This window comes from Ascaphus truei, chromosome 13 (genome assembly GCF_040206685.1).
Source record: "Ascaphus truei isolate aAscTru1 chromosome 13, aAscTru1.hap1, whole genome shotgun sequence".
Classification (NCBI taxonomy): Eukaryota; Metazoa; Chordata; class Amphibia; order Anura; family Ascaphidae; genus Ascaphus; species Ascaphus truei.
Window position 1 is genome coordinate 3,510,942 of NC_134495.1, and position 13,433 is coordinate 3,524,374.

Consider the following 13,433-nt stretch of genomic DNA (forward strand, 5'->3'; position numbering starts at 1 on the left):
ACCGGTATACACGTACACGCCCAGAGAGGTAATACCGGTATACACATGCACGCCCAGAGAGGTAATACCGGTATACACATACACACCCAGAGAGGTAATACCGGTATACACATACACGCCCAGAGAGGTAATACCGGTAGACATATACACATACACGTCCAGAGAGGTAATATCGGTATACACATACACACACAGAGAGGTAATACCGGTATACACATACACGCCCAGAGAGGTAATACCGGTAGACACATACACATACACGTCCAGAGAGGTAATACCGGTATACACATACACGCCCAGAGAGGTAATACCGGTATACACATACACGCCCAGAGAGGTAATACCGGTATACACATACACGCCCAGAGAGGTAATACCGGTATACACATACACGCCCAGAGAGGTAATACCGGTATACACGTACACGCCCACAGAGGTAATACCGGTATACACATACACGCCCAGAGAGGTAATACCGGTATACACGTACACGCCCAGAGAGGTAATACCGGTATACACATACACGCCCAGAGAGGTAATACCGGTCTACACATACACGCCCAGAGAGATAATACCGGTATACACATACACACCCAGAGAGGTAATACCGATATACACATACACGCCCAGAGAGGTAATACCGGTATACACATACACGCCCAGAGAGATAATACCGGTATACACATACACACCCAGAGAGGTAATACCGGTATACACATACACGCCCAGAGAGGTAATACCGGTATACACATACACGCCCAGAGAGGTAATACCGGTATACACGTACACGCCCACAGAGGTAATACCGGTATACACATACACGCCCAGAGAGGTAATACCGGTATACACGTACACGCCCAGAGAGGTAATACCGGTATACACATACACGCCCAGAGAGGTAATACCGGTATACACGTACACGCCCAGAGAGGTAATACCGGTATACACGTTCACGCCCAGAGAGGTAATACCGGTATACACGTACACGCCCAGAGAGGTAATACCGGTATACACGTACACGCCCAGAGAGGTAATACCGGTATAAACGTACACACCCAGAGAGGTAATACCGGTATACACGTACAGGCCCAGAGAGGTAATACCGGTATACACGTACACGCCCAGAGAGGTAATACCGGTTACACACACGCCAGAGCGGTAATACCGGTATACACATACACGCCCAGAGAGGTAATACCGGTATACACATACACACCCAGAGAGGTAATACCGGTATACACATACACGCCCAGAGAGGTAATACCGGTATACACGTACACGCCCAGAGAGGTAATACCGGTATACACATACACGCCCAGAGAGGTAATACCGGTATACACATACACTCCCAGAGAGGTAAAACCGGTATATACATACACTCCCAGAGAGGTAATACCGGTATACACATACACGCCCAGAGAGGTAATACCGGTATACACATACACGCCCAGAGAGGTAATACCGGTATACACATACACGCCCAGAGAGGTAATACCGGTATACACGTACACGCCCACAGAGGTAATACCGGTATACACATACACGCCCAGAGAGGTAATACCGGTATACACGTACACGCCCAGAGAGGTAATACCGGTATACACATACACGCCCAGAGAGGTAATACCGGTATACACATACACGCCCAGAGAGGTAATACCGGTATACACGTACACGCCCACAGAGGTAATACCGGTATACACATACACGCCCAGAGAGGTAATACCGGTATACACGTACACGCCCAGAGAGGTAATACCGGTATACACATACACGCCCAGAGAGGTAATACCGGTATACACATACACGCCCAGAGAGATAATACCGGTATACACATACACACCCAGAGAGGTAATACCGATATACACATACACGCCCAGAGAGGTAATACCGGTATACACATACACGCCCAGAGAGATAATACCGGTATACACATACACACCCAGAGAGGTAATTCCGGTATACACATACACGCCCAGAGAGGTAATACCGGTATACACATACACGCCCAGAGAGGTAATACCGGTATACACGTACACGCCCACAGAGGTAATACCGGTATACACATACACGCCCAGAGAGGTAATACCGGTATACACGTACACGCCCAGAGAGGTAATACCGGTATACACATACACGCCCAGAGAGGTAATACCGGTATACACGTACACGCCCAGAGAGGTAATACCGGTATACACGTTCACGCCCAGAGAGGTATTACCGGTATACACGTACAAGCCCAGAGAGGTAATACCGGTATACACGTACACGCCCAGAGAGGTAATACCGGTATAAACGTACACACCCAGAGAGGTAATACCGGTATACACGTACAGGCCCAGAGAGGTAATACCGGTATACACGTACACGCCCAGAGAGGTAATACCGGTTACACACACGCCAGAGCGGTAATACTGGTATACACATACACGCCCAGAGAGGTAATACCGGTATACACATACACGCCCAGAGAGGTAATACCGGTATACACGTACACGCCCAGAGAGGTAATACCGGTATACACATACACGCCCAGAGAGGTAATACCGGTATACACATACACTCCCAGAGAGGTAATACCGGTATACACATACACTCCCAGAGAGGTAATACCGGTATACACATACACGCCCAGAGAGGTAATACCGGTATACACATACACGCCCAGAGAGGTAATACCGGTATACACATACACGCCCAGAGAGGTAATACCGGTATACACGTACACGCCCACAGAGGTAATACCGGTATACACATACACGCCCAGAGAGGTAATACCGGTATACACGTACACGCCCAGAGAGGTAATACTGGTATACACATACACGCCCAGAGAGGTAATACCGGTATACACGTTCACGCCCAGAGAGGTAATACCGGTATACATGTACACGCCCAGAGAGGTAATACCGGTATAAACGTACACACCCAGAGAGGTAATACCGGTATACACGTACAGGCCCAGAGAGGTAATACCGGTATACATGTACATGCCCAGAGAGGTAATACCGGTTACACACACGCCAGAGCGGTAATACCGGTATACACATACACGCCCAGAGAGGTAATACCGGTATACACATACACGCCCAGAGAGGTAATACCGGTTACACACACGCCAGAGCGGTAATACCGATATACACATACACGCCCAGAGAGGTAATACCGGTATACACATACACGCCCAGAGAGGTAATACCGGTATACACATACACGCCCAGAGAGGTAATACCGGTATACACATACACTCCCAGAGAGGTAATACCGGTATACACATACACGCCCAGAGAGGTAATACCGGTATACACATACACGCCCAGAGAGGTAATACCGGTATACACATACACGCCCAGAGAGGTAATACCGGTTACACACACGCCAGAGCGGTAATACCGATATACACATACACGCCCAGAGAGGTAATACCGGTATACACATACACGCCCAGAGAGGTAATACCGGTATACACATACACGCCCAGAGAGGTAATACCGGTTACACATACACGCCCAGAGAGGTAATACCGGTATACACATACACGCCCAGAGAGGTAATACCGGTTACACACACGCCAGAGCGGTAATACCGATATACACATACACGCCCAGAGAGGTAATACCGGTATACACATACACGCCCAGAGAGGTAATACCGGTATACACATACACGCCCAGAGAGGTAATACCGGTATACACATACACTCCCAGAGAGGTAATACCGGTATACACATACACGCCCAGAGAGGTAATACCGGTATACACATACACTCCCAGAGAGGTAATACCGGTATACACATACACTCCCAGAGAGGTAATACCGGTATACACGTACACTCCCAGAGAGGTAATACCGGTATACACGTACACGCCCAGAGAGGTAATACCGGTATACACATACACGCCCAGAGAGGTAATACCGGTATACACATACACGCCCAGAGAGGTAATACCGGTATACACATACACGCCCAGAGAGGTAATACCGGTATACACATACACGCCCAGAGAGGTAATACCGGTATACGTATACACGTACAGAGAGGTAATACCGGTATACACATACACGGCCAGAGAGGTAATACCTGTATACACATACACGTCCAGAGAGGTAATACCGGTATACACATACACGCCCAGAGAGGTAATACCGGTATACACATACACGCCCAGAGAGGTAATACCGGTATACACATACACTCCCAGAGAGGTAATACCGATATACACATACACGCCCAGAGAGGTAATACCGGTATATACATACACGCCCAGAGAGGTAATACCGGTATATACATACACACACCCAGAGAGGTAATACCGGTATACACATACACACACCCAGAGAGGTAATACCGGTATACACATACACTCCCAGAGAGGTAATACCGGTATACACATACACACCCAGAGAGGTAATACCGGTATACACATACACGCCCAGAGAGGTAATACCGGTATACACATACACGCCCAGAGAGGTAATACCGGTATACACGCACACCCCCAGAGAGGTAATACCGGTATACACATACACCCCCAGAGAGGTAATACCGGTATACACATACACGCCCAGAGAGGTAATACCGGTATACACATACATGTCCAGAGAGGTAATACCGGTATACACATACACGCCCAGAGAGGTAATACCGGTATATACACATACACCCCCAGAGAGGTAATACCGGTATACACATACACGCCCAGAGAGGTAATACCGGTATACACATACACGCCCAGAGAGGTAATACCGGTATATACATACACGCCCAGAGAGGTAATACCGGTAAACACGTACACGCCCAGAGAGGTAATACCGGTATACACATACACGCCCAGAGAGGTAATACCGGTATACACGCACACCCCCAGAGAGGTAATACCGGTATACACATACACCCCCAGAGAGGTAATACCGGTATACACATACACGCCCAGAGAGGTAATACCGGTATACACATACATGTCCAGAGAGGTAATACCGGTATACACATACACGCCCAGAGAGGTAATACCGGTATATACACATACACCCCCAGAGAGGTAATACCGGTATACACATACACGCCCTGAGAGGTAATACCGGTATACACATACACGCCCAGAGAGGTAATACCGGTATATACATACACGCCCAGAGAGGTAATACCGGTATACACGTACACGCCCAGAGAGGTAATACCGGTATACACATACACGCCCAGAGAGGTATTACCGGTATATACATACACGCCCAGAGAGGTAATACCGGTATACACGTACACGCCCAGAGAGGTAATACCGGTATACAAATACACACCCAGAGAGGTAATACCGGTATACACATACACGCCCAGAGAGGTAATACCGGTATACACATACACTCCCAGAGAGGTAATACCGGTATACACATACACGCCCAGAGAGGTAATACCGGTATATACATACACGCCCATAGAGGTAATACCGGTATACCCATACACGCCCAGAGAGGTAATACCGGAATACACATACACTCCCAGAGAGGTAATACCGGTATACACATACACGCCCAGAGAGGTAATACCGGAATACACATACACTCCCAGAGAGGTAATACCGGTATACCCATACACGCCCAGAGAGGTAATACCGGTATACACATACACATCCAGAGAGGTAATACCGGTATACACATACACGCCCAGAGAGGTAATACCGGTATATACATACACGCCCAGAGAGGTAATACCGGTATACACGTACACGCCCAGAGAGGTAATACCGGTATACACATACACGCCCAGAGAGGTAATACCGGTATACACATACACGCCCAGAGCGGTAATACCGGTATACACATACACGCCCAGAGAGGTAATACCGGTATACACGTACACGCCCAGAGAGGTAATACCGGTATACAAATACACACCCAGAGAGGTAATACCGGTATACACATACACACCCAGAGAGGTAATACCGGAATACACATACACTCCCAGAGAGGTAATACCGGTATACACATACACGCCCAGAGAGGTAATACCAGTATACACATACACATCCAGAGAGGTAATACCGGTATACACATACACGCCCAGAGAGGTAATACCGGTATACACATACACTCCCAGAGAGGTAATACCGGTATACACATACACGCCCAGAGAGGTAATACCGGTATATACATACACGCCCATAGAGGTAATACCGGTATACCCATACACGCCCAGAGAGGTAATACCGGAATACACATACACTCCCAGAGAGGTAATACCGGTATACACATACACGCCCAGAGAGGTAATACCGGAATACACATACACTCCCAGAGAGGTAATACCGGTATACCCATACACGCCCAGAGAGGTAATACCGGTATACACATACACATCCAGAGAGGTAATACCGGTATACACATACACGCCCAGAGAGGTAATACCGGTATATACATACACGCCCAGAGAGGTAATACCGGTATACACGTACACGCCCAGAGAGGTAATACCGGTATACACATACACGCCCAGAGAGGTAATACCGGTATACACATACACGCCCAGAGCGGTAATACCGGTATACACGTACACGCCCAGAGAGGTAATACCGGTATACAAATACACACCCAGAGAGGTAATACCGGTATACACATACACACCCAGAGAGGTAATACCGGAATACACATACACTCCCAGAGAGGTAATACCGGTATACACATACACGCCCAGAGAGGTAATACCAGTATACACATACACATCCAGAGAGGTAATACCGGTATACACATACACTCCCAGAGAGGTAATACCGGTATACCCATACACGCCCAGAGAGGTAATACCGGTATACACATACACACCCAGAGAGGTAATACCGGTATACACATACACTCCCAGAGAGGTAATACCGGTATACACATACACACCCAGAGAGGTAATACCGGTATACACATACACGCCCAGAGAGGTAATACCGGTATACACATACACACCCAGAGAGGTTATACCGGTATATACATACACGCCCAGAGAGGTAATACCGGTATACACATACACACCCAGAGAGGTAATACCGGTATACACATACACACCCAGAGAGGTAATACCGGAATACACATACACTCCCAGAGAGGTAATACCGGTATACACATACACGCCCAGAGAGGTAATACCAGTATACACATACACATCCAGAGAGGTAATACCGGTATACACATACACTCCCAGAGAGGTAATACCGGTATAAACATACACGCCCAGAGAGGTAATACCGATATACACATACACGTCCAGAGAGGTAATACCGGTATACACATACACGCCCAGAGAGGTAATACCGGTATACCCATACACGCCCAGAGAGGTAATACCGGTATACACATACACACCCAGAGAGGTTATACCGGTATACACATACACGCCCAGAGAGGTAATACCGGTATACACATACACGCCCAGAGAGGTAATACCGGTATACACATACACGCCCAGAGAGGTAATACCGGTATACACATACACGCCCAGAGAGGTAATACCGGTATATACATACACGCCCAGAGAGGTAATACCGGTATACACGTACACGTCCAGAGAGATAGTACCGGTATACACATACACGCCCAGAGAGGTAATACCGGTATACACATACACGCCCAGAGAGGTAATACCGGTATATACATACACGCCCAGAGAGGTAATACCGGTATACACGTACACGTCCAGAGAGATAGTACCGGTATACACATACACGCCCAGAGAGGTAATACCGGTATACACATACACGCCCAGAGAGGTAATACCGGTATACACATACACGCCCAGAGAGGTAATACCGGTATACACATACACGCCCAGAGAGGTAATACCGGTATACACATACACGCCCAGAGAGGTAATACCGGTATACACACACACGCCCAGAGAGGTAATACCGGTATACACATACACGCCCAGAGAGGTAATACCGGTATACACATACACGCCCAGAGAGGTAATACCGGTATACACATACACGCCCAGAGAGGTAATAACGATATACACATACACGCCCAGAGAGGTAATACCGGTATACACATACACATCCAGAGAGGTAATACCGGTATACACATACACACCCAGAGAGGTAATACCGGTATACACATACACGCCCAGAGAGGTAATACCGGTATACACATACACGCCCAGAGAGGTAATACCGGTATACACATACACATCCAGAGAGGTAATACCGGTAAACACATACACACCCAGAGAGGTAATACCGGTATACACATACACGCCCAGAGAGGTAATACCGGTATACACATACACGCCCAGAGAGGTAATACCGGTATATACATACACGCCCAGAGAGGTAATACCGGTATACACGTACACGCCCAGAGAGGTAATACCGGTATACACATACACGCCCAGAGAGGTAATACCGGTATATACATACACGCCCAGAGAGGTAATACCGGTATACACGTACACGCCCAGAGAGGTAATACCGGTATACACATACACGCCCAGAGAGGTAATACCGGTATACACATACACGCACAGAGAGGTAATACCGGTATACACATACACGCCCAGAGAGGTAATACCGGTATATACATACACGCCCAGAGAGGTAATACCGGTATACACGTACACGCCCAGAGAGGTAATACCGGTATACAAATACACACTCAGAGAGGTAATACCGGTATACACATACACACCCAGAGAGGTAATACCGGTATACACATACACTCCCAGAGAGGTAATACCGGTATACACATACACGCCCAGAGAGGTAATACCGGTATATACATACACGCCCATAGAGGTAATACCGGTATACCCATACACGCCCAGAGAGGTAATACCGGAATACACATACACTCCCAGAGAGGTAATACCGGTATACACATACACGCCCAGAGAGGTAATACCGGAATACACATACACTCCCAGAGAGGTAATACCGGTATACCCATACACGCCCAGAGAGGTAATACCGGTATACACATACACTCCCAGAGAGGTAATACCGGTATACCCATACACGCCCAGAGAGGTAATACCGGTATACACATACACACCCAGAGAGGTTATACCGGTATACACATACACGCCCAGAGAGGTAATACCGGTATACACATACACGCCCAGAGAGGTAATACCGGTATACACATACACGCCCAGAGAGGTAATACCGGTATACACATACACGCCCAGAGAGGTAATACCGGTATATACATACACGCCCAGAGAGGTAATACCGGTATACACGTACACGTCCAGAGAGATAGTACCGGTATACACATACACGCCCAGAGAGGTAATACCGGTATACACATACACGCCCAGAGAGGTAATACCGGTATATACATACACGCCCAGAGAGGTAATACCGGTACACACGTACACGTCCAGAGAGATAGTACCGGTATACACATACACGCCCAGAGAGGTAATACCGGTATACACATACACGCCCAGAGAGGTAATACCGGTATACACATACACGCCCAGAGAGGTAATACCGGTATACACATACACGCCCAGAGAGGTAATACCGGTATACACATACACGCCCAGAGAGGTAATACCGGTATACACACACACGCCCAGAGAGGTAATACCGGTATACACATACACGCCCAGAGAGGTAATACCGGTATACACATACACGCCCAGAGAGGTAATACCGGTATACACATACACGCCCAGAGAGGTAATACCGATATACACATACACGCCCAGAGAGGTAATACCGGTATACACATACACATCCAGAGAGGTAATACCGGTATACACATACACACCCAGAGAGGTAATACCGGTATACACATACACGCCCAGAGAGGTAATACCGGTATACACATACACGCCCAGAGAGGTAATACCGGTATACACATACACGCCCAGAGAGGTAATACCGGTATACACATACACGCCCAGAGAGGTAATACCGGTATACACATACACATCCAGAGAGGTAATACCGGTATACACATACACACCCAGAGAGGTAATACCGGTATACACATACACGCCCAGAGAGGTAATACCGGTATACACATACACGTCCAGAGAGATAGTACCGGTATACACATACACGCCCAGAGAGGTAATACCGGTATATACATACACGCCCAGAGAGGTAATACCGGTACACACGTACACGTCCAGAGAGATAGTACCGGTATACACATACACGCCCAGAGAGGTAATACCGGTATACACATACACGCCCAGAGAGGTAATACCGGTATACACATACACGCCCAGAGAGGTAATACCGGTATACACATACACGCCCAGAGAGGTAATACCGGTATACACATACACGCCCAGAGAGGTAATACCGGTATACACACACACGCCCAGAGAGGTAATACCGGTATACACACACACGCCCAGAGAGGTAATACCGGTATACACATACACGCCCAGAGAGGTAATACCGGTATATACATACACGCCCAGAGAGGTAATACCGATATACACATACACGCCCAGAGAGGTAATACCGGTATACACATACACATCCAGAGAGGTAATACCGGTATACACATACACACCCAGAGAGGTAATACCGGTATACACATACACGCCCAGAGAGGTAATACCGGTATACACATACACGCCCAGAGAGGTAATACCGGTATACACATACACGCCCAGAGAGGTAATACCGGTATACACATACACGCCCAGAGAGGTAATACCGGTATACACATACACATCCAGAGAGGTAATACCGGTATACACATACACACCCAGAGAGGTAATACCGGTATACACATACACGCCCAGAGAGGTAATACCGGTATACACATACACGCCCAGAGAGGTAATACCGGTACACACATACACACCCAGAGAGGTAATACCGGTATACACATACACGCCCAGAGAGGTAATACCGGTATACACATACACGCCCAGAGAGGTAATACCGGTATAAACATACACGCTCAGAGGGGTAATACCGGTATACACATACACGCCCAGAGAGGTAATACCGGTATACACATACACGCCCAGAGAGGTAATACCGGTATACACATACACGCCCAGAGAGGTAATACTGTATACACATACACGCCCAGAGAGGTAATACCGGTATACACATACACGCCCAGAGAGGTAATACCGGTATACACATACACGCCCAGAGAGGTAATACCGGTATACACATACACCCGCAGAGAGGTAATACCGGTATACACATATACGCCCAGAGATGTAATACCGGTATACACATACACACACCCAGAGAGATAATACCGGTATACACATACACGCCCAGAGAGATAATACCGGTATACACATACACGCCCAGAGAGGTAATACCGGTATACACATACACGCCCAGAGAGATAATACCGGTATACACATACACGCCCAGAGAGATAATACCGGTATACACATACACGCCCAGAGAGGTAATACCGGTATACACATACACACCCAGAGAGGTAATACCGGTATACACATACACGCCCAGAGAGGTAATACCTGTATACACATACACGCCCAGAGAGGTAATACCGGTATACACATACACGCCCAGAGAGGTAATACCGGTATACACATACACGCCCAGAGAGGTAATACCGGTATACACATACACGCCCAGAGAGGTAATACCGGTATACACATACACGCCCAGAGAGGTAATACCGGTATACACATACACGCCCAGAGAGGTAATACCGGTATACACATACACGCCCAGAGAGGTAATACCGGTATACACATACACGCCCAGAGAGGTAATACCGGTATACACATACACGCCCAGAGAGGTAATACCGGTATACACATACACACCCAGAGAGGTAATACCGGTATACACATACACGCCCAGAGAGGTAATACCGGTATACACATACACGCCCAGAGAGGTAATACCGGTATACACATACACGCCCAGAGAGGTAATACCGGTATACACATACACGCCCAGAGAGGTAATACCGGTATACACATACACGCCCAGAGAGGTAATACCGGTATACACATACACGCCCAGAGAGGTAATACCGGTATACACACACACGCCCAGAGAGGTAATACCGGTATACACACACACGCCCAGAGAGGTAATACCGGTATACACATACACGCCCAGAGAGGTAATACCGGTATATACATACACGCCCAGAGAGGTAATACCGATATACACATACACGCCCAGAGAGGTAATACCGGTATACACATACACATCCAGAGAGGTAATACCGGTATACACATACACGCCCAGAGAGGTAATACCGGTATACACATACACGCCCAGAGAGGTAATACCGGTATACACATACACGCCCAGAGAGGTAATACCGGTATACACATACACGCCCAGAGAGGTAATACCGGTATACACATACACGCCCAGAGAGGTAATACCGGTATACACATACACATCCAGAGAGGTAATACCGGTATACACATACACACCCAGAGAGGTAATACCGGTATACACATACACGCCCAGAGAGGTAATACCGGTATACACATACACGCCCAGAGAGGTAATACCGGTACACACATACACACCCAGAGAGGTAATACCGGTATACACATACACGCCCAGAGAGGTAATACCGGTATACACATACACGCCCAGAGAGGTAATACCGGTATACACATACACGCTCAGAGGGGTAATACCGGTATACACATACACGCCCAGAGAGGTAATACCGGTATACACATACACGCCCAGAGAGGTAATACCGGTATACACATACACGCCCAGAGAGGTAATACTGTATACACATACACGCCCAGAGAGGTAATACCGGTATACACATACACGCCCAGAGAGGTAATACCGGTATACACATACACGCCCAGAGAGGTAATACCGGTATACACATACACCCGCAGAGAGGTAATACCGGTATACACATATACGCCCAGAGATGTAATACCGGTATACACATACACACACCCAGAGAGATAATACCGGTATACACATACACGCCCAGAGAGATAATACCGGTATACACATACACGCCCAGAGAGGTAATACCGGTATACACATACACGCCCAGAGAGATAATACCGGTATACACATACACGCCCAGAGAGATAATACCGGTATACACATACACGCCCAGAGAGGTAATACCGGTATACACATACACACCCAGAGAGGTAATACCGGTATACACATACACGCCCAGAGAGGTAATACCTGTATACACATACACGCCCAGAGAGGTAATACCGGTATACACATACACGCCCAGAGAGGTAATACCGGTATACACATACACGCCCAGAGAGGTAATACCGGTATACACATACACGCCCAGAGAGGTAATACCGGTATACACATACACGCCCAGAGAGGTAATACCGGTATACACATACACGCCCAGAGAGGTAATACCGGTATACACATACACGCCCAGAGAGGTAATACCGGTATACACATACACGCCCAGAGAGGTAATACCGGTATACACATACACGCCCAGAGAGGTAATACCGG